The sequence below is a fragment of the Oreochromis niloticus genome, linkage group LG14 (genome assembly GCF_001858045.2).
Source record: "Oreochromis niloticus isolate F11D_XX linkage group LG14, O_niloticus_UMD_NMBU, whole genome shotgun sequence".
Classification (NCBI taxonomy): domain Eukaryota; kingdom Metazoa; phylum Chordata; class Actinopteri; order Cichliformes; family Cichlidae; genus Oreochromis; species Oreochromis niloticus.
In genome coordinates, this window is record NC_031979.2 from 28,937,387 (window position 1) to 28,959,858 (window position 22,472).

A 22,472-nucleotide genomic window follows, 5' to 3' on the forward strand; every position below is an offset into this window, starting at 1 on the left:
TCAGCGCAGCGCTCATAGCAGATGGCACCAGTTTCACTTACTATGTTGCTCATAGGTAAGAGACTGGTTATGAAGCAGCTCAGAAACTAGCAGTATGCAGTTGTCCAATTCAATATTGGCAGCCATTTGTCATGTTGACCTCTATGCAAGGACCTTGAAATTAATAAGCTTAAAATGTAATGACACATAATTGTTATTAAACAACTCCAAGACAACGCATTTTATCTCGTTGATGCATTTAGATCAATTTAGACACCGTACACTGTCTCTCTGTCTGACATACATGTGTAACTTGTAAGTCAGACTGCAGGTCCATTGTTAGATAAGAAGTTTGTGATGTGGATCTTCATTCCCAGTGGACATAACCTCTGTCCCTCTTTGGACACACCAGGCAGACTAGTTAAGATGCAAAGAGAGAGCAGGAGCAGTCTGAATGTTCAGTCCAACTCAGAAAGTCAGCTTCTGCGCTGATTGACAGGAGAGGTTGTGTTCATGTTTACCCTTATAGAAATACATGAGACTGTAAAAAAATAAGTAAATAAATAAGAAGAATACAAATACTGTACTGCAAAATTGCTTGGCAAGTGAATAGCTGGACAGGAGGAAAAAAGAAATGGGAGGCATAATGCATGAATTGATGGACTGATTCAAAAGGATGATGGAATACATAAATGCATCAATATAGAAATTCAATTTTAAAGCCAAATAGAATCTTTTGTCCATGCTGGTTTTCTTTTTAGAGAAGGCGGTGGGAGAAAGTTCCTCTTTAAGCACAGATTACAAACGGATGCAAATCTGAAGATTTGTGGGTTGTTTTTTTCTTTAAAATTATTAAATACACTTATAGTTGGAGACAAATACCCGCTACACAGCTAAATTTTTGGATCTCCAGCCAGGAGGGCTGCTAGTAACCAGAATTTATCATTTTATCATTATCCAAATACAGCTTGAGGTGAGTGCTAATGAGTTACTGCATACATTTCTTGCCTTGACAATATCATATATCTTAACTATTCAGAATGTGTGAATATATCAGTCTATGCCAGACAACAGTAAGAATCGGGTTTGAACTCAGCTTGCAGTTTGCCCTTTTGTGTTTTTCAAAGCCATTTAAAATGTATGAGATGAGTGACGCACCTGCGAAGACTATAATTAATTGCCACACCCTCCTATTTATATTCTACTTTACCCAACGCCTTGGCGCATGTGACGTTGTGGGCGCATAAATTAAGGCTGCTGGCACTGTCCAGCTGCGCAAACATGGAACTTTACTACCTGGGGAAAGCAAAGCGAACAGTCATCCCGAAGCCGCCACCACTGAATGATGTGTTTCAGGGACACAGTTTTGTGAGACAAACATGTTTGATTGGCAGCTCATTAAACTGAACCGTATCCGGGTTTTGAGCAGCTGATTGAACATACAAGTGATTTTTCAAGTGGGGTACTCTTCCTTCCAGAGCTGACTTTGCTGTTACCTGCACTTGTTACTGAACTGAAAAAGTAGCTGTGAATTTTCAAACGCTTTTTAACACAGCTAGGTTAAGTTGTTCCCAGTATTTCACATTAAAAAAAAAACAACTGTTCTCAAAATGATTTTATAAGGAAAAAAAACAATAGCTTATTATTCAAAAATGTCTTGAATTTCGTTTGTTTTAGACGATGTGGCCACGAGAACCTCGAGAACAATCTATAAAGCAGTCATTTAAGGAAGCTGCTTGGTTGCAGTCTTCTGACAGACAGGCAGGCAGATATCGGTGCCGTTAGTTTAGCGCAGCTTTAGGACCCAGGGAGGCTGACGCGGCTGCTCCCTGCAGAAGAAGCATGAACAGATTTGAATGCGTTGGCTCTCCACCGCTGCCCTAACACCACTGTACATAACGGGCCGGAATTTCTCATTTTCACCCTGAAGGATAAGGTTTATCAAAGGACTCTGCGTTGGTTCGAGTTTCCAATGGTTTGTTTCTAGGAAGCAGGATAACCCGCTTCCTCTCAAGTCGCTCAGTTACTAGTTGTAGGCTGTCCATGTCCCTGGGTTTTGTTCACAGCAACGTGCACAGCAAATAAAAGTTTTACGGACCAGCCAGCATGGATCACCTCGGCTTTTAAGTGAAACACAGACACACGTGCAGCAGCCCGTCGCGTCATTTTGGAGAGGTAAGTTGAATTTCGCTGTTGTTAGTGAAGAGTGCTGCGAAAAGTGTGATGACAAGCGCAGTTTGGTGAAAAATGGTGCTCTTTCTGTCTGTACGGAGGCTTGCTGTGTACTATTGTCTGTGTGATTCATGGAGGCTAGACTGCAGTTCTTCTGACTATACATATTGCACAGACACACCGGCGTGCTATGCGTAAAACTGGTGCCTTTTGGCAGATCTTTCTTTATAGCACATAAAACACGATGATCTACTTTTACAGCAAATTTGATGTATTCGGGTACATAAAATTGTGTCGTAAAAATCAACATTTTATTTTAAAGCCATTTCCACAGCTAGTATAATGTTGTGTTGTGATTTGACAAGTGTGTCTGTTACTTGTCAAAGCACCCTGTTGACTGATGGGCTGTCATACTCCGCCGGCGGAGCTGTCCCTTTTCTGTGGTGCTGAAAGTTTCCCAACTGGCCACATGGCTTGTCGCATCACAGGAGAGCAGTGACAGGAATCAGGCAATGTACTCGTGTATTTTTGTTATTTCCAGGGACTGACATTTAGGATTTGAAAGGTAAACGCTACTAAGCTCTATACCGGTCCACCTGCAGCGTGGTTCGTACAGGATGATGCGTGTAACCCCCACGGCACTGACTTACAGCACTGAAATCTCAACAGGGACTACGGTAAAAAGTGAGATGAATGGAACAGGTATTGTTTGAATGAACACAAAGGGAATAAAAAAAACCTGAATTGTTTTAATTAAACTGTAAAAACAATCTACTTCATGCTGTATAGTAAGATTTAAAGCATTAAGAGTTATGGTTATGCATAATAGTCAGGGAAACCAGTGTTGAACAGTTTTTGGTCTATTTAGGGACTTTGCTTGGCTGAAGGCTTGCAGCTATGTGAACTCATATTCATACAATGTGTGTATTCGTGTGTGCCACTCACTGTGAGGAGCTCCTGTCTGTGATTGCTGTTATCACTAATCTGAAGCTCTTCACATCTGAGATTTACAATATGGCTGTGAGGATTTCTGTAGACAGGTGGAGTGCCGTTCATGCTGCTGCCATGGCATTGCTTCATACAGTATTTTCTATCTCAGCTCAAGCTCCAGAGCAGACTGCCCTTTGTAATACTGTGTGAGTCTTAATAGTCTTGGCAGCATTTGGTACAGTGGCACTTTACAGACTGATTCACTTTCTCAGAGAGCTGACCAGCGTTTTCTTTTCTATTTCTTTTTTCTTTATCTTTTTCCTCTCTTTGGTTGTAGTGATGGTGGTGATGAATTGGGTTGGCTGGATTTAAAAACCAATCAATGGCTTTTTCTTTATATTATAAGTCTTTCCTTGAGCATTTTCGAAAGCAAGTAAGAATTTCTGGAACTTCTCTTAAGACTTTTTTTTAAATGTAAAAGCACACATTATTATTGGAAATAATAAGATTACATATTTCTCATGCAAATTCAACTCTGCTGTTGTAATAATTTTATCAGTCTTTTTTATAATACCTATTCCTGCTGTGTTACTGACATTTAATTATGTTATCAGTTATTCTTTTGTGTGCATTTAGCATTTATTACATTACAAAGACAATTCATTTTTTCCCAAATCCCATTTTTTGCTGTAATCTTATCTCTCCCTCTTCACTGCACTTCCAGTTCACATGTTGGTATATTACCAGTTTCTTTGTCATGACAAAGAAAATGATATTACATGCATATTAAACATGCTGAATATTACATATCACACTGCATCAAATTGATAATAATTAGGTTCAAAAATTGAGATCAGGGACAAAACAAAGAATGAGATATTAGGGACTTATTCAGAGAGAATAATAGCAGAATTGAAAATCATTTTATTTGCAGCTTACTCTTGCTTTTGTTTGTTGAATGGGTGACTTTGCCCACTGTGAACTGCTGGTCACACGTCTATGGTTGCTTCAGTAAATCTCTCTAATCCAGAGAGGCGAATCATATATGCCGTCATGGCAAATTTGGGGCTTATCGGCAGACTTGAAATTTTGTGTGTGGCAGTCAGAGCGGGACATGAAGAGATCTCATCTAACAGGATTAGGGATATTTGGAAATAAGACAGCGAAGCAGATAATGAATAAAACATTAATACATCGTGAGTAAAACCAACAACAGTAACTACTAAAATGAGTAAAGATTCTTTGAAAGGTTTTCCTGTCACAAATCCCCAGAACTGCATCTCAATATTTTGATTGTGTTTGCAGTCACTTTCACTGTTTATAAAAAGACTCATTCTCACTTATTAGTATTCACTGGTTAAAAAGATTGAAAGATTTCCAAATGAGTACAAGGAACCATCATTCAAAACTGCAGGTATTTCATGTATTTAAAACATTTCTGCAATAGAAAATGACAAAAAAGAAAAAAACCACAATGATAACCCTTTGTTAGGTGAAAATGATAGAGGAAGTAACCATTACTCTTCTTCATCTACTTTCCACCCTGAAGATGTTTGAATACCCCAAGGCTTCTGACGATTGATTTCTATTTTATTGTTTTTATTTTTCATTTCACTGTCATACCAGATGAAATTGCTGTCCTGCAAGGTTGCTTGATTGAAAAACTCCAGTTCAGTTTAGCTCATCCCCCCCCCAGAGCCCCGAGGCTGTGGGTCCATCAACGGGGAGATCCTGTTCCCTCTGACACCCGACCTCACATGCAAAAGGTCGAGGGCTGCTCGCTGTCAGCAGGTCTCATCATTCCCCCATGACACGGCCATTATGGTGCCCCCTGGATGGCATGTCAGTCACCTATGGTGGCAAGTCAATTAGTCACGTCTTAAGGGAGTTAGGGTATGTTTGCTTGTTGGATTTCGTCATTCATCTGCACGTGGAGGACACGCTGGAAAGGGATTACAATTTTCCCATCACAATCAGTTAACTTACTGTATGCCACGAAACAATTAAGGACTCACATTTTTATCTTAATTCATCAAATATTCCTCAAGTAATTGTTAAGAAAACATGCTATAAGCCCAAAGTTAAGAATAAATGACTATCAAAAACAACAGAAGGAGAAAAAGATGAAGGCTTTCTAGAAAAGTCAGACATGGGATGCAGGAGATTGTGATCAAAGTTGTGGATTAAGTTGTCTATGCTTGCCTCTCAAGGAGATTCAGTGTTGTGTGAATCAAACAGAGAATTTGCAGCACCACATGGAGATTAATGCTGTTAAGTACCTGGATGATTGCTTTCTTTACTCTGTATGTGTGTATTTTTAACAGAGGTTGCTTGTGTGCAGATGTCTCATGAATGACTCACTTTCTCTTTTTGTCCACTTTTTCATCTTGGTCAAAATACAGGATTCTCAAACCATATGAATATTTTCATGTGGTTTTTCAGCTTTAATATATTTGTCTTTGCCAGGCCAGTATTTGTATTTATTCTATGAACATACTGTCACAGAAGAGGAATTTGTTCTGTGCCCAAATCTGTAATGTCAAAGCGATGTACAGCTCCATAAAGTGTGAAATGGAAACGATAGAAAATGTGGCTGAGAGTGTACTCCATGATTTGTCTAAAGATAACTGTGCATTTGCTGCTCTAAAACTCTGAGTAAAATGGTCCACATAAAGTGTGATCTCGATCAGCAGTAGCTGGCTCTAAGACGCCCTGTCGCACACCTCAGTACAGAAAAAAGTTTTTTAAAAAAATGTTTAGTTGCTTGCCACTTAGTATCAAACCAAATGTATTGGGGGTAAGCCTTTGCGATAGACTGCTGTCCTATCCCTGGGTTTGTGTTGTGCAGCTGCTGTAAGCTGCTTCATGCCCCTGCATCAGGTGATAAGCTCCTGGCCCGTCAGCCTCCTCAGCATGAACAAGTTCCCCTACATAGTAAAGCTAACAGAGAAATGTAAATGCTTAGAAAAGCTTTCTGTGAGTGCAAAAAACCCCTCACTATTCACTGTCAGCCTCAAGATCCCTGACAAGACATCTGATCTTTAGTCAAAGGTTAAAGTAAAATCAAAATAAATTTATTAATAAAATTCATAATATACTGTAGGTAGAAAGAGAGACAAAAATGCTCTTTTTTTAGTGTTGGGTGGTGGCTTATGTCGTTAAATGTCATGTGGTTTCTGGTGTTATTTATATTCATAAGAATTTAATTGTTAAAATGTTGACAAATGCTTTGCTAGTGCTTCTTCAGTTTTGAAGTGTTGAACAGAAAAGTCGTTGTTCTCTGTTGTTTAAACATCAAAAGTAAATGAAGTTGTGCATTTTTGCCTTCACAGGCCACATAAGAGTTTTTCTTCTGTCCAAAATTTTAAAAAGTACAATAATCAAATTTAAAGATTAAATTTCGTGTTAAGGTAGTACCATTTAAAATGGGATAATATTTCCAGTTTTTAAATTGCTGTTGTCATGACAGCACCCCCTGTTAGCACTTCTAACTAGATTGGCAGATCTGTGCAGTCTGTCGGTGTAATGGTTTACATCATGGAGTCTGCATGGATCTGAGGTCAACACAAAACTACTCCTCACTGTGGGCTTTGACAGTAACTTTAATTTTCCATCCTCGTGACTATACCCTTCCAACAGAAACAGGATGCTTCTCCTTTTTATAATCTGGGACCAACTTAAGGGCGCTGGAGTTGCTGACGCAGCAGGAGGGAATTATTGCTAATGTTAGAAAGCTAACTTATCCAGCTCTCAATCCTTTCTTCATAGTGAGGGCTAGCTATCGAGACGTCTACCATGCTGGCTCCTACTTTCTGAGAGGAACACATTCCTAGAATAGCACAAGTCCCCCCATATGCTGAAAGTTGGAAATGTCAAATAAGCAGCTATGTGTTGTTGCAATGCTTGAAAACTCACTCTATTACTGCTTAAAGACCATACAGAGAATGTACAGTCAGATACATAGTGCTATGACATTTACTAACAATACTAGTGCACAAATGTCAGTCAACTGCTGACATTATCCTTCTCAGGAAAATGTACACAGTAGTTCTAGTGTCATCTCAGTTTATGTTTTCTTGTGAAGAATTCAAATGAAATGTGAAAAAATTGTTTTAAGTCTTATTCTTCTCATTCTTTCGTTTCCCAAGGCCTATCATCTGCCTCTGAAAAAAAAATACTTTTAAGTGTTACCTTTGAATTACTGCACTTACATATTCAGCTTTTACCTAAGGGTTAGGAATAAGAATTCAGTTTTCTTCCCTACCATATCTTATATCTTGATTTCTCTCCTCTAGCTCATTGGAGTATGCCTATTTTGTGATAAAACTCAATATTAGTGTCTGGACATCTCCTACATCACTGGCACCCACACTAGCCAGTATCTGGCAGGATATCTGTGGTTTATTATTTTGTGTTTTTTCTTGCTATAATGTGCTGCATTATTTAACAGGTTTTAAAGTCATAAAACAGCTTGGGTCCCAGCGGGAGGCACTGAGCTGTACTTGGGGTGTTTTTTTCATTTCTGGGGATTTTTAAAGCGTCTTTTGATTTTGGGGGACTGTCCTGTGCCTGGACACAGTTTGAAATGTGGGGTGGAGGCAGAAAGGGGCTGCTGAATATCACATTTTTTTTCTTATCAGAAGGTTGTCCTCCCCCTTTTTTTTCTTTTTCTGCCTTAGCTCTACCTTCTTCCTTTCATGTGCCTCTGATATCACGGCCAGCTGCAGTAACTGCTCCACTACTTCTTGGGATGAGAATCCCTCAGTCCCTCAATCTCCATATTACCCGAAGCACACTTAATGAATAAAGTGCCTTTTACTGTGCGACATTGGACTGGATGGAGAGCACAAAAACCAAGGCAAGGTCACTTCTGCAGTGTGTTCTTGTTAACTCAAATTCTGAATGCCAGCTGTTATTTGCATGCATTTGTTTGTCTCACGCAGTTTCTTTAAACATAGTGGCCAAGTTTGTGCATACTCAGCAGTGGCTCATTGTTTGATGTCAATACCCAATTCCAAATGGGATGAGAAAGAGTACACAGTTGCCTGGTGTGTATTGTCTGTCAGTGTCTCAGTTGTCTGCGCTGCTCTAAATTTGCAACAAAGTCAAATGTACCCTGTGTATGTGTGCACATTCATTTGCATTATTTGTGTGTAATAACATCCACTCCCAAATATGAATCTGAATAATCAGTTAGCAGTGCAAATGTGCACAGATTTTTTGTTTTTAATGTGTGCATGCGCCGGCTGAGGTGTATGCAGCCACTGGGATTAGTGGTAACCCATAACATAGGCCAGGTCATCAGTAAGGAGCACATCATCTTGTCTCAGCTCCCCACAGAGACAAAGGCAGTAGATACCCCCTTTGTAGCAGCTGGGAACAAAGCACTAAATGTGCAGACTTGCATTAATGCAAGTAGATTAAAAAAAGATATATGGATTAATCAGCGCAATAGATATATTGAAATGTTCTCTTTCGTAGCTGACTCCGATCAATGGCCATTATGCTACTTGGATACATGTGTAAAGAGTCCCTTTCTCCTTGTGTGTGTACACATTTTGCAATAGTTTCTTTGCTTAATGATGGGCTGGTGTGGCCCTGTGGACATCGTTTGTCCCCTTTAATTACCTGGAGGTAGAGATTGTTATTCATGGTAAGGGACGGGGGAATAGTTGTCTGTACGCCCCCCCTCCCTGAGGCCTGCTGCTCTGAGCATTGATGTGGGAGGATGTGCAGAAAACAGATGCTACCCCATGATTTCTGAGTGTTTGTACTAATGATGAGCATCACTAGTCTATCTTTCAACCCTTTAATGGAGGTTCAGCTTGATTTAAAGTCTGATTTTATGGATGGAGCAGTAGTTTCTAGTCTTGCTCATCACCAAGGGCTGTGCTGCAGCTTTTAGACAGTGATGCTGTATTTCTTTACATTGCCTTGTCCTTTAGAGGTTGATGTAAAGACAGCTTTATGTCAGATCTGGCACTGCTTGTTTTTGAGGCAAACCAGCAAATTTGTCCCATTCACTGCCAACTGTGTATACTTCGATCTTCTTTCAGCCAGACAGCCATCGATCGCTGTTCATTTTAGTGCAATGTGAAAATTAACTTGCAGAGACTCAAAAATATTCTGCGATAGGTAATCAATTACATTTTTCAGCTATATGCCGTCTCTTATTGTTAGGCTCAATTGCACTTTGAGAACTCTGTTTGTTGTTGCATGCAAGGATGGAAAGACATTTTGGACTTTAGAGTTGGCTAATACTGCACTAACAGACTCTGATGCCCTTAAATCAACCCCAGGAGACAAATAATGAGAAAACATCTAATTTTTTAGCATTCCAGCGAATTTGATGATTTCTCGGATTTGGATAGCGGATGTCACTCAGGTTTCAGGCATTGAAAAATCCTGTATGCCTCAACATTATTACACCATAATTAGGTAATCTGAACTGAAAATGAGGGTAACAACTACATCGTCTATTATATACCACTAAAAAACACAGTTTATACCTTTTACCTCTATTTACCTCATTATCTGAATATTGTCAACAAGGCTCATTTGGGCATGCCAGTTTTGGATATGAATACTGTTCATTTGAATATTCATATTATTGGCAAGGCTGGTAGATTTTTCTTCCTCCTTGTCTTGTGTGTGAGTCTCTATCCCGCTTGTATTTAAGTGTTGGGCTGGATATGTCCCAAAGGCTGGCTGTAATTCCCTGTGGTGTCCATCAGACCCCTGTCCCTCGAAGCTCTGACAGAAGGAGCTATTATTTTCTCATCGCCCTGGTGGCCTATGTCCCCTGGGAGACGCCTCACCACGTGACTGACAGCTCCGTAAACACAGCCCTGGGGTGACTGAGTGAGAGCTCACTGCAGCGACACCAGCGTCCCGCCTCTCTCCCTCCTCCTCTTCCTCTCTCTCTTTCTCCAGACTTCTCATCTCTGTGTGTCTATCTGTCATGACCTGGTCCACCCTCAGCCTCCCCACTCACCTCTTCACATTACCCTCACCTGACGCTCAGGGTCAGAAGCCACCTGTGTTGAGGCGAGTTTATTGCTAACCTTGCTGCACCCTTTCCACCAGCTGACCAAGAAACAACCCCCACCCCAAAACAGCCTTATACCTTTGTCATCTATGATATTCAACACATTTTCAATATTTTTAGGTGCACTCTATTAGTTCCTTTAATGCGGTATCATAACAACATGGCACAGATTGCATGGGCTGGTGCAGCTCCACTGTGTATGTGTCAGTAGGTCTAACTCCGATGTAACTAAGACAGATGACTATGTCAAGGTTGTTTCCCCACAGGGCTGGGAGAGTAGTTCTCCTCCCAAGCTGCTCCACTCCCTCCACTTTTCCGGTTTCACTGGGGCCTCACAGCTTATTGTAATGACCTGATGTAGATTCAGAATCAGCAGCCCGGGACATCCATCTACATCAGGGTGCAGGAGACAGGAATACCCTCCAAGTCTGTCTGCGAGCTTGGGTGTGTGTCTGTTTATGTATGTTCCTTCATGTCTGTTCACATAAGAACAGCGTTTTTGTCCCTGAACTAGGTCTAGGAGATATGGGCATAAAATTCCTACTGGGGTTTTTACACTGAATGGTGCTAGATGGTATTTTCCACAGAGTGGGCTAGCTGTTCATTTGCAAGTCAAAGCATTATGTGAGATGTCAGAAGCACATCTATTACAACCAAAAACTATGATTTAGAAAAAAATGTGATGACATACTTAAAAGCAGTCAGGAACCAATGCACATTTTTGTGAAACTTAATAAGACCATTTTTCATTTCTGTTATAATATTTTAAATGTAACTGTTTCACTGGGTATACTGATTTTACTCGGTTAGGGTTTTTACCTTGCAGTCAAACATTCTTTTCCAACAGAGGACTCAAAGCTGTTAAGTCGCTTTCTTCAAAGCCACCAGACTCCATTGACAAGAATAGTAATTTCACCTAGAAGAACATGGGAGTTGCTCATCTACAGATGTCTCAATCCATTAGTTTGAGGTATTGTGAGCCTTTTGAAAGGGTTCATTTTGATCCACCTAATGTGTTCTAGCACCAGAGTTGCACTGTGCAAGATAAGCATACTTTCACTTTGACTAGCGTGAAAATGAGCTGTTTTTTTTTATTAAGTTATTCAGTCTCTTGCTCTTCTCAGTTACCACTTACACCAGCTGAATGCAACAATGGCCTCTTGTTTTGGTCGTAAAAATATTAAACTCCTTTAATATTTGTCGGAGATATTTATGGTATTGTGAACATATAATCTTTAGCTACTGAGTATGCCCGAATGCCTCAATCCAAGAGTAATGCAGTTGGGTATTTTAGAAGACACTTTCTATGCGCTAGGCTTTTGTGCTGCATTACCTTTTACTGCTAAAACTGAATGTCAAATATCTGCCAATTTTAAGAAAAAGACTATAGTTCAGTAGAGTACTATTTTATTATTGATCATGAATTTTGAATCAGCTGCTGCAGCCGGACACAACTTATATTCTATTTAACGTTATCTATTAAACATTAAATAATAATTAGTTTTTGGCATCTCCCATTGCCTAAGGGGATTATAGGTTATGAATGTTTTTACCCTGAAAGTTTATAAACATTTTCTAGCTATGATTTAAGTGACTATTTATCCTATTTAGAAGTTATTCATTCACACATGACTTCTGACTTCTTCTTATCACTTTATCTTTAACAGACTTAATTTTTTTAATTCTGAAACTTGGTCAATGTCACATTTAGCATGGCTGTTACTTTTACACCGCTCCCTGGAAGTTCTGTTCCAACCTGTGTGCTCTATGATTTTACAACAAACCTATAACTTGTGCAAAGGGCAAACAGTTAATTCTTTTTTATATCCAAATTTCAAGTAAAGGATCATCTCTGGTGAAGAACGGCATGTCTCCAGCTTTGACAGAGCAATTTTCTGTAGTTTTTTATTTGAAGAGTCCACAGTTTCCTAGCCTAAAGGCAACACGTCAGGTGAGGAGCAAGACCAGAAGCATGCTCAATTTATTTTATTTTTTTTTCAAGATTCATCGGGTTGTGCACTGTGAATTCGTCCCCGAAGGTAAGACTGGCAGAGCTGACTTGTACAATAGCATACTGTGGAGCCTGAGGGAGAACATTCAGAGGAAACGATCAGAACAGCAGTGCGTCCCATCTCATGCCAGCTCAGAATGCACTGAAAACGCAGTTTTTTTGGCTTGAATTTTTTTGCTCAAACAAACACAATCTTTCCTGAGCACCTGGACTACTCACCAGATTTGGCAGCCCCGCAGCCTCGCCCACTTCCTGAAAATCAAAATCAAGTTGAAAGGTTGCTGTTTTGGTACACTGGAGAGGATCCAATGCCCATTGCAGAAGGACAAGTTCAAGGGGACAAAAATAAAAACAACAGTGAAAACAGTCATGAGACAACTGATAGCCAACAACCAAATCTAAATCAGGTAAGGTTTTATATTTTTATGGTTCTGTTCTCAGAACATTTTGATCACATCTTTTATATAACTCTCCTCATCCAAAATTTAAGGACATTGTTCAGTCAAGATTCCCCAAACTATATTTCACATTCTTTATGCCAGGCTTCTATAAAGCATATTATAAATGTTCTTTTAATAAATAGTCATAATTGTAAGGTAGGTTAAAGTAGGCAGTATTTCACTAAAGTGTAAATATTTTATTGCCTTCTTTTTTCAGATTAAGTCTGGGGGATAGTGTAGTTTTAAAAGTCATATTTGATGCTTTAACTACCTGCACTGTTTCCACTACACTGGAACATTTACAATGATGTAAGTCCATTGTTCCTATAGGAAATAAATATATAAGTTAATAGAGTCAAGCCATAAAATAAAGAGACACTCAACTCCTGCCCTTTCTCTGCAAATCTTTTTTTTTCAGCTCCACATCTCAAAACTGTCTCGCACCTATTGGCCAGTTGCCCTCCTTGCCTGCAGTTACATAAATAGGACTTTTAAATGAGTAATTTTATGAGTAAGCATGTTTTGGCAGATAAACGTGTTTGTTCTTAGCATTTAATGCCAGAAACAACTAGCCTGATTCTGTCTGAAGATAACAAAAGAAATACACATGCTATACTTACTAAACATGTCCAATATATTAGATACAACTGACATGACGGCAATTGTAACTTGTAACAAACCTTGGCACAGATGTTGACTTCAGGCTACAGTTAACACAGGCTCACCAAAATTGGGCAACAGAAGATTGAAAAATGTTGCCTGATCTGATGCGTCTCAATTTCTGGTGCCACATCCCACTGGTAGGGTCAGACTTTGTCATAAGCAGCATGAAAGCATGGATTCACACTGCGTTGTATCAATGCTTCCTCCTCAGCTTGTAATGAGTGGGGGATATTTCCTTGGCAGACTTTGGGCCCCTGAGTACCAAATGAGCATCATTTAAACACCACAACCTACCTGAGTATTGTTGCTGAATATTGCCCATCCCTTTATGACAGCACTGTACCCATCAACCCGTGGCTGCTTCCAGCAAGATAATGTGCCATGTCACAAAAGGTGGTCCAACCCAATCCTTACAAGGTGTAACTAATACAATTTTGGGTAATTTTAGCCATTTCCCCACTAAATTTAATGTGTGGGACCTGGTTTTAGAAAGATGACCTGCTGATAGAAAGGGGTGAAAACGTGTTCATTTGTTGATGACATTGTGGAGTTAAGTGAAGTTTTTTTTTTTTTTATTGTTATGTATTTTATATTTTCTCAGTAAAATACCTCCGAGGCTTTAATTCATCAGGAAGCATGCACTTTCTCCAGAAGTGAAGGGAACTGACGAGTTTAAAGAGTCTCATTTTACCCACATTTCATTCAGTTTAATTCATCTTTTAAAAAAACATAAGGTGCCAAATCATGAGTCATCTTCTGGCACTTTATAGAATAACATTAACACAATAATTCACCCTTGAGAAGAGACTTGAAGACAGTGTATCTCAAACAGTTTGGGTTAGGAAAGAATGAAAAAACAACAACACATGAACAATGAGAGCTAAATGGCTTTGTGTGACAGAGAAAGCAGATTTAAGGACTGACTAGATCCCAGCCATAGTCAGTGTATGTTTCACACCCCATATCTGAAGTGATATTGATCTTCCCAATTACCTTCAGAAAGAAAACTTTCTCTTTAAGTGAAAAAGTTGACCAACTTTTTACAACTTTTAAAAACCCATGTTCTGTCCATATCGTAATTCTCTCTTGACAGCCTATTAATGGAGGTTGAGATGTATTTTAAATGAATTCTTTTGATGTCTCTGTCCTTGTATGCACTCAAATTATAAAATACATTGGAGACGTAGGTGTGTGCCAGCATGTGTTTTTGTAGGTGCCTGATTTAGTAGAGCAGGTGATACCCACACTTGAGAGGACGAGGCTAATACTAACAAGGGCAACATCTAAAGAGCTTGTGTTCTTAGCACTTTCAGATTTAATACCCTGCCCTAACAACAAATTAACACTGGCACTTTTCTTTCAAATTTAAAGTACCATCAGTAACAAAGCAGGCCTGCTAACATTGCAATACTGTTATAAGAGACTTTATGTTAATACAGCTTTGCAGAGCATGTAAGTGCAAAGCGAACTCTGCGTAGTGGGAAAGTCAATGAATATTCAGCTCAATCTTCTTTCTATTTGGCTGCCACTGTAAAGATAAATGAAGAGGCATGAATCTGATTTTGTCAGTTATTTTCATAACCTGACTCTAAGGTAGCACTCTGTAAATGCCGGTTTGATTTACCTGGTAGTGTCACTTGGTGGAGAAAAAGACAAAAAGTTTGAAACAGAAAAAGCATATTTTGGCAAAAGAAGAGTCTGTTAAGCATTTCTCTAACCACATTACATTTACCAGATGCTTGTGGAAAAACCTCAAAAACAAGAGAAACAAAGTTTTTGTCCACTTTGACCCTCTGTTTTAATTGGCTGAGGGAAAGGGAGGCTGGGATCTCTGCCTGTCAGTGTGTGAATACTCTAATTAACTAGAACCTTGGAGCATTGTAATCTCTGGATTTTGGAGTATCATAATGTATTAACTTTAATTAAGCTTGTGAGCTACGTGAGCTAATTAGATGAATGTGCTTATTTGTAATCTGGATAATATGAATACATTTTACACAAACTGAAATCAGTCAGTCTTGCTAATTACAGTGTGTGTGTGATAGCTCTAATTGGGTACTGTGTGCCTGCCTGTCGATGATACACTCTCTGTTGTTACTATCTGTGCACCCGGCTTAGGCTAATGTGTTGAAATCCTCATGGAGAGATGATGTGCTCTGCTGAAGGCTGACAGTCCCAAGGAGAAAGGCTCACCATGTCGGAGCCTTGTTGAACCACGTACATGTTCAGGACCACTGCTCCTGTCTGTCAGCAACAAGGCAGTGCAAACCCACTGTGTTCTCATTATCTACCTGTTTTTTCCTCTCTTTCCTGCTCTGTGGCAGTCGTTGCAGCTGCTGCTGTTTATCCCTGTATAGTTTTCATGTCTCATATCACACATTTGATCTTTGTCTGCTGTTTGCTGGAGCATGAAAGTCTACCACTATGAATTGTCAGGGCCAGTGGTTTGAATGTTGAAAGGGGAGGAAAGAACTGTATCCATTTCACAGCTGGTCCATGTTAAAGATGGATTTACAGTATCAGTTTCTTGTGATCGGGGCCCTCTAGTAATCATTATGACTTATACTTACTTATAAACATTAGAATCATTATAAACTCTCTTTTGCCTTCGAAACTGCTTTAGTTCTTCATAGAATAGATTCAACAAGGTGCTGGAAACATTACAGCATGTACAGTAACAACCTCACACCGACCTGTATAGATGGAAGGGTCCATAATATACAATGAACTCAATGTCACATTTAAGAAAGCAGTTTAAGATGGTCTGAGTTTTGTGACATGGCATGTTATCCTGCTGGAAACAGCCATCAGAATATGGCTTCATTATGGTGACTGAGGGATGGGTGGTCAGTTGTCACTAGGACTAAGGAATCAAAATGTGCTGAAAATATCCCTCATACTGTTATACCACGAACTCCAGCCTTAGCCCTTTATATACGGTACGATGAGTCCATGCTTTCGTGTCTTAAACCCTGAAATCAAAATGTGGCACTATAAATGGAGTCTTGTTAGACCAGGAAACACTTTTTCAATCTTCTATTGCTCAATTTGTGGGTGAGCCCATGTAAATTGTATTCTCATTTTCCTGGGCTTAGCTGACAGCAATGGCGCCTGGTGTGGTTTTCTTTTGGTGTAGCCCAGCTGTTTCAAGGTTTGAGCTGTTGTTTATTTTATGTAATTCGTTTAACCTTTATTTATATGGGTAGTCCCATTGAGACTCAATGTCAGTGTCAGAGATGCTTTTCTGCATACACTGTTTGCAACAAGTGTTACTGTTGTCTTCCCATTAATCAAAGTAGTCTGGCCATTCTTATCTGACCTCTCACCCCAACAAGATATTTTTGCCAAGTGAATTGCTGCCAGTTGGATATTTTCTCTTTTTCAGACCATTTTCTGTAAACCCTAGGTGGTTGTGCCATTGAATCCCAGTAAATCAGCAGTTCCTGTAATATTCCGACCAGTCATTCTGGCATCAAAAATATGCTACATTTAAAGTAAATGGTAAATGGTAAATGGCCTGTATTTATATAGCGCTTTCTAGTCCCTAAGGACCCCAAAGCGCTTTACATATCCAGACATCCACCCATTCACACACACATTCACACAAAGTCACTTAAATCATCTTTCTCTCCCATTCTCATGCTTGTGATGGAGAATTTTAACATTCTGCTCTTTACTGTGATTAGCTGACCTGGATGAATGTAAGGTTCCATAGCACCATGTTTTGTCTTTATGTAATCTTTTAATAAAAGATGTACTCGACGGTTCAAGCTATAATTTGCATGGAATCTTCCGACTGTATTCTGTGACCACGGTGTGTGGATAATATGTTGCTATAAATTAATTTGTGCTTGTCTTTATTGTCTGTCAAAAGCCAAGCAAACTGTTGTTACCCTGTATTGTCGTTAGGAACCTTTTATAAAGGCGAATTAAAAACCTACAAAGTTTGTGTAGCTCGATTTATTTCAGATTTCCATAATATGCTCAGTTTTTAATTCAGCAGGTCATCTTGCTCAAGTTTACATCCCTAAATCCACTATATTGCTGCCATGTGATTGGATAAACAAAGACGCTGACAGTAGTGAAGTACAAATACTTTCTTACTTTATTTAAGTAGAATATTCAGTAGCTGTACTTGACTATTCGCTTTTCTCACAACTTTTAACTTTTATTATCTACATTTTAACACCAATTTAAGTTCTTTCTCAGTATTAATTTCTGTACTTACATTTTCATAACATGCTTATTGACTTAGCTGTAAGACAAATCAAACTGGTTTGGAGCTAAATGGAGGCAAAAATAAAACATGAAATGCAATTCTATTGGTGTATCCACTACTGCTAAATGTACATTAAGCAATGAAAATGGCAAAAATTATATAATTCATGCATCATTGCACTATACTCTGAGGAGAGACTGTGCCAGAATGATCTGGAACAACATTTTTGGAGTCACAGTACTCCAGCATCTAGGTAGCACTACAGAGAAAGAGCCAGTATAAAAAGAGTAACTTTTTTTTTAAGTGGCAGGCAATTTCAAACGCAACATTTTGAAACGCTCAGCAGATATAATCAAACACGCAAATTGTTTCCATGCAGTTTGTCACTCGTGTCTGCCAGCTAAAGGTACAGCTGCTGTATTTCTCAGGGAGAGAAAGGAATGTGAGATAGCTTTACTCAGAGATGGCGAAGGATGAAAGAAAAAGAAAACAGGAGAGGAAGAAAATAGATTATTTTTAGGTAAGGACTGCTCAGTGACATTTAATAAACTGGGATTATAAAGCTTGCTAAGAATGGCCTTATTTATTTGAGAATTTTATTGAATTTATGATATGTTGCTGAAGTAAGATTTATTTTTTTTCATATTGTGAAAAGTCCTGCAAAACAAACTGAACTATGCTATTTGGTTGACTGGCAATGCTGCGAAGTTTAAGACGGGCTATAATGATTAATTTGCAAAATTTTGGTGAAGTTTACAGTAATGCACAATGTTCCACTGGTGCGAAGTGATGATGTTCATGGTCAATGTTGGGTTACACTGAGTAGCAAATTAGCTATGATGATTGCACACCATCTACTTATAGGTTGTTAAATTTAGTTGGCTAACACAAAGAGCAGCAGCACAGCTCAGCTCCAACTCTGCTGGAGAGTTAGGATTCCCACACCTGCCAAATCCTACCTTAACTCTATAGGTGTAAGTCACCTATTTAAAATCTAGGTCCCAGCAAAGAGAGCTTTAAAAAGAATCCATTTGCTTCTCTTCCTCTGTTCTTTGAAACAGATGTTCAAGATGAGTACATATGCTAGAATTATGATTGAAGTTTACAAAATAAAATTGCATAGCAGGTAGAGGATGTCCTTCAAAGAGCTACTTTTTACTGAACTGGAGAATAAATTAAATAAACTAGAATAATAAGTATATTAAGTATAGTATAATTACAAGAATAAATTCTTCTGTCTCTTTCTGCTCTGTACACTGGGGTGGGATTCAGTTACATATAATACAATGCTGCTACAATGTTCTGCTCACAATAATGACAATATCAGGGCAGGGGATTTTTATATCATACCCCATATACAACAGTCATCTAAGATTTATCCAATATGTAAGAGAAAAAAATGCCCTAAACGTGCAGGAATTGTGTACATTATTTATTGTCATTAAATTCGCACATAATTTAGTTAATTTGCTGTCTGATTTGTCTTATTCTGGGTTTCTTCTTCTCGTAGTTAGTTATTTTATGTTTACTTTACCTCATTCATTTGATAATAGAGATAAAGAATAGTGACTCTGGTAAGTCAAATAGTGAGAATATTTAATTGTAATTACAAATATATTAAATTTCAACAGTAATAGTAATAAACAGTAACAGTGTAAAGACAACATATCATAACAGAAACCTGTAGAAGATACAGCTGTATCATTATTTTGTCCTACTAAGCATACATTCCATAACTGCTCCTCCTACACTTTATCAAGTCATTTGATAAATGCTTCTTATTATTCAATTTTATTTATTCCTTTTGCTCATACATTGGCTCAGTAAAACATTATAAAGTTTTCTTAACAATTTGATAAATACAGGCCTAGAGCAGTATTGCAAAATTGAGTCCATAAAGCTGTATTAGCGATTGCTGTGTTGTATACAAGAACCCTATTTATTTTCAGGATTAGCTGTCTTACATCATAGTGTTATGACAACCAGCTTAACTAGGTCTGTAAAGATAAATGATACATGATCATTCACTACAGAGGCAGCAAGAGTTATGTTGGCTAATAAATGAGAAAGAGAGCTTGTAGCATGGAGGAAACAGAAGAAAATGTGCCTGTGGCCCAATTTCAAACAGACGCCTGGAGTCATGTTGTCTTCAGTTTGCCTTCGTGGTTCTGTATTCTGTTTATTCAGCTTGAGGCATTCTCTGACAGCTGTGCTGAAATGAGCTCTGTAAAGTTAGAAACAGACCTCTGAAGTTAAAAAAAAGTAGTCTTACACAACCACCATTGTGACACTTCTTACACCATACAACCCCACAGGGGACTGCAGCCTGGTTTCAATCAGACATCACAGTGAATAGATGAATAGGAAAAACAAGGTGTTACTACTATCTGTACACAAACTGTAAATGCAGTATATGTCCAGACATTATAAACTGTCAAAGAAGCCCCCCCCCTCCCTGGAAGCCTTATCTATTTATAGGTTATTACACAGAGCGGGTTGAGATTCATAAGGGCATATGGAAGGCAGAAGGAGATTGTCAGCCACTGTCACTTACAGTAAATGAAACCTCTGCTACTCCTGTCCTCCAGAAAGTGCATCTGAAACACACTATTAACTTTCCCATTGCTGATGTCACTTTTTATTGCCCCTTGGTTTCAGGTTTTTCTGAGTTGGCAGGCTCTGCTGCACTCCTTTCCAAACCCAGATAGATGCTTGTGACAGAGCATAGAAATACAGCAATGATGGAGATATTATTCTGAGGATTTAATTTGCCAGAGTGGGTTGGGAAAGTGCACCCTCATGATGATTAATGCAAAAAACCCTGTGCTCTGCTTTAGGAAAACCGTCCACTGTCTAGCTTTTGTCTATAAAATCTCTGAGATTTTATTAACACACATTTTTCAACCGTGTTTAGCCTGGAATTGAAAAGTAAGCTTAGTGCAGCTGTAAACCTGCCTGTGTGACATTTTAATCAGTTTTATCTGTACATTTCTATATCTAACAGTTTGTTTCTGTGCCTGTCATATGGTGGATGTGACAGATGTTAAATCTGAGAGTGTTTGGTGAGAGGTTAATTACAAATCTATATGCAGTATGTGGGAACTGGTTGTGAATTAAATTGGAAAATGCCTGCAGCTCATCTTCATTCAGCTGATATCCAATGTAGGTGAGTCTGAGTAATGAGATGGACCAGTTTGTGGGATGAAGACCATCAATTAATCAATTTTAGTTTCTGACAGAAAATATAGTTAGGGATGATTAATTGCAACTATTAATAAGATATTGTTAATGACCAGAGGTCTGTGACTCTACGGTGAGTGCTTAAACCAGCCATCAAGGGACTCGGTGTTGCTTTGCATGTGGCAGAGGGTAAAACGTGTGCTGCTTTTGTGCGGGGCATAATAGAGAGTGGCATTTGAACATACGCTTGCCGCATTGTGCACGCGTAATTAACATTGCATAATCTACCTGCTTACATAGCAACTTTTGTAATTAGAGTTATGATTGCAGCAGGATAATGACAGCGATTCTACAGCCGATAATGACTGTTGTGCTCTTGGCAGTTGCTGCATTGTTTGTGTAGCAGACTTCTGACATATGGGACACAAAAGGACACAATAGCCAGGCTGACTGCTTTTGTTCCCACCCCGGCAGACCCAATCACTGCAGACAAATTGCGCTGTAAGTCGTCCAAATGATGCTGACCCTGGGAAAATGGTTCAGACACATAAGAACGGGCCCATAATGTGAAAACCTCGGCTACTTTAAGCTTGTGGACACTGAACCTGAGCACAGAACCTATAGCTCCCTGGTGCTCTCTGACTTCAATAATACTGTTTCACTGACAGACATTTTTCACCAAGTAACAGCTTTTGCAATCTCCCAATCATGGTCTAAAGTCACTCCAAAGGAATAAAGTTAAGTTTGTATTAACTAAAGGCCTGTTTTATTGATATTAGAAACAAATGTATGTTTTCTGTTTACAGAAAGAAGCACTTTGCCCAGCTTTTAAAAATATGTCCACATGGAGTAATAGGACTAAATAGGATTGGATGTTTTTATGGTAATACTACTTCGAAAAAATCAAAGAGCCATCCATCTGTATCCTGAAATAATGGAATTGTCCTTTAAAGAAATGGTGGAGCATTTATTCAAATAAATTAAGAGTTGTCAAAGATGGCATCTTGATAGCAGGCACTTAGGCCCGTGGCGTCACTCGCTGTGCAGTCAGTGGGGACAGGTCCATAGTGCAGGCTAAGGACTAATCCATCATCACTAGCGAAGGGGCTGGGGGCCGTGCGCTTGGCTTCTCACTCCAGGAAATAATAAGCTTTTAATTTTTTAAAGATCACATTCATGAGAAGACAGGTCACTATAAGGAAGCCAAGTTACCAAGCTCATCTCCTGAGAGATACTGGAGTGGCTTCAGCTCTGATTTGAGTTTTATTTTTTCTTCTATCTGCATCAACTTGCCGGTTCTAGACAAAGAGATGCTTATTAAATTGGATCTGCTTATTGTCTAATTTTTCTATACCAGAATAAAAACCTCTATCTAGGCTAGTAGCTTCCACCATTAAAACAAATCTGAATGATCATTCACTACATGACATACAGTAGCAATGAACTGAAAGTGGGACAGTGAAGACGAGTCTCTCCCGGTGGAATGGATGGAGCATATGCTATTATGTAAGTCAACTGCAGGGCGTCTTAATGGCTGCAGATTTGTTTCTCGTCCCTGAGTGTTGCCACCGTCTGCACTGAGGTTCCCACAGCAGTGTGGATGATTGGTAGTAGGTCTTGGAGGAGCATGAGAGATGCGATTTACACAAAGAGGGAAGGACAGTTCAGCCACGTGTCATCCACCCTCCCTACCGATCACTTTCCACCACCCAGGCAGGTTAATCCTTTTATTGTAATGAAGTGAAGGAGCATAATGTGAATGTGAGATCCTTAATCCAGTGTTGGCATTTTTATGAGAAAGGAGAAGACATGGTGACACAGAGAACGGAG

General features: G+C 39.1%; 1 long non-coding RNA gene across 4 annotated transcripts in view; it reads left to right on the plus strand.

The window, feature by feature from the left end:
* The first annotated feature begins 1,796 nt into the window (after positions 1-1,796).
* Positions 1,797-22,472, plus strand: part of LOC102081077 (roundabout homolog 1) — a 221,376-nt gene continuing 200,700 nt past the window's right edge. For 3 of the 4 annotated variants that reach the window (XR_002056403.2, XR_003213826.1, XR_003213825.1), the window contains exon 1: positions 1,797-2,154. This is a non-coding gene — a long non-coding RNA (roundabout homolog 1). The remainder of the gene's footprint in view (positions 2,155-22,472) is intronic. The other variant, XR_003213827.1, reaches the window with a different exon arrangement.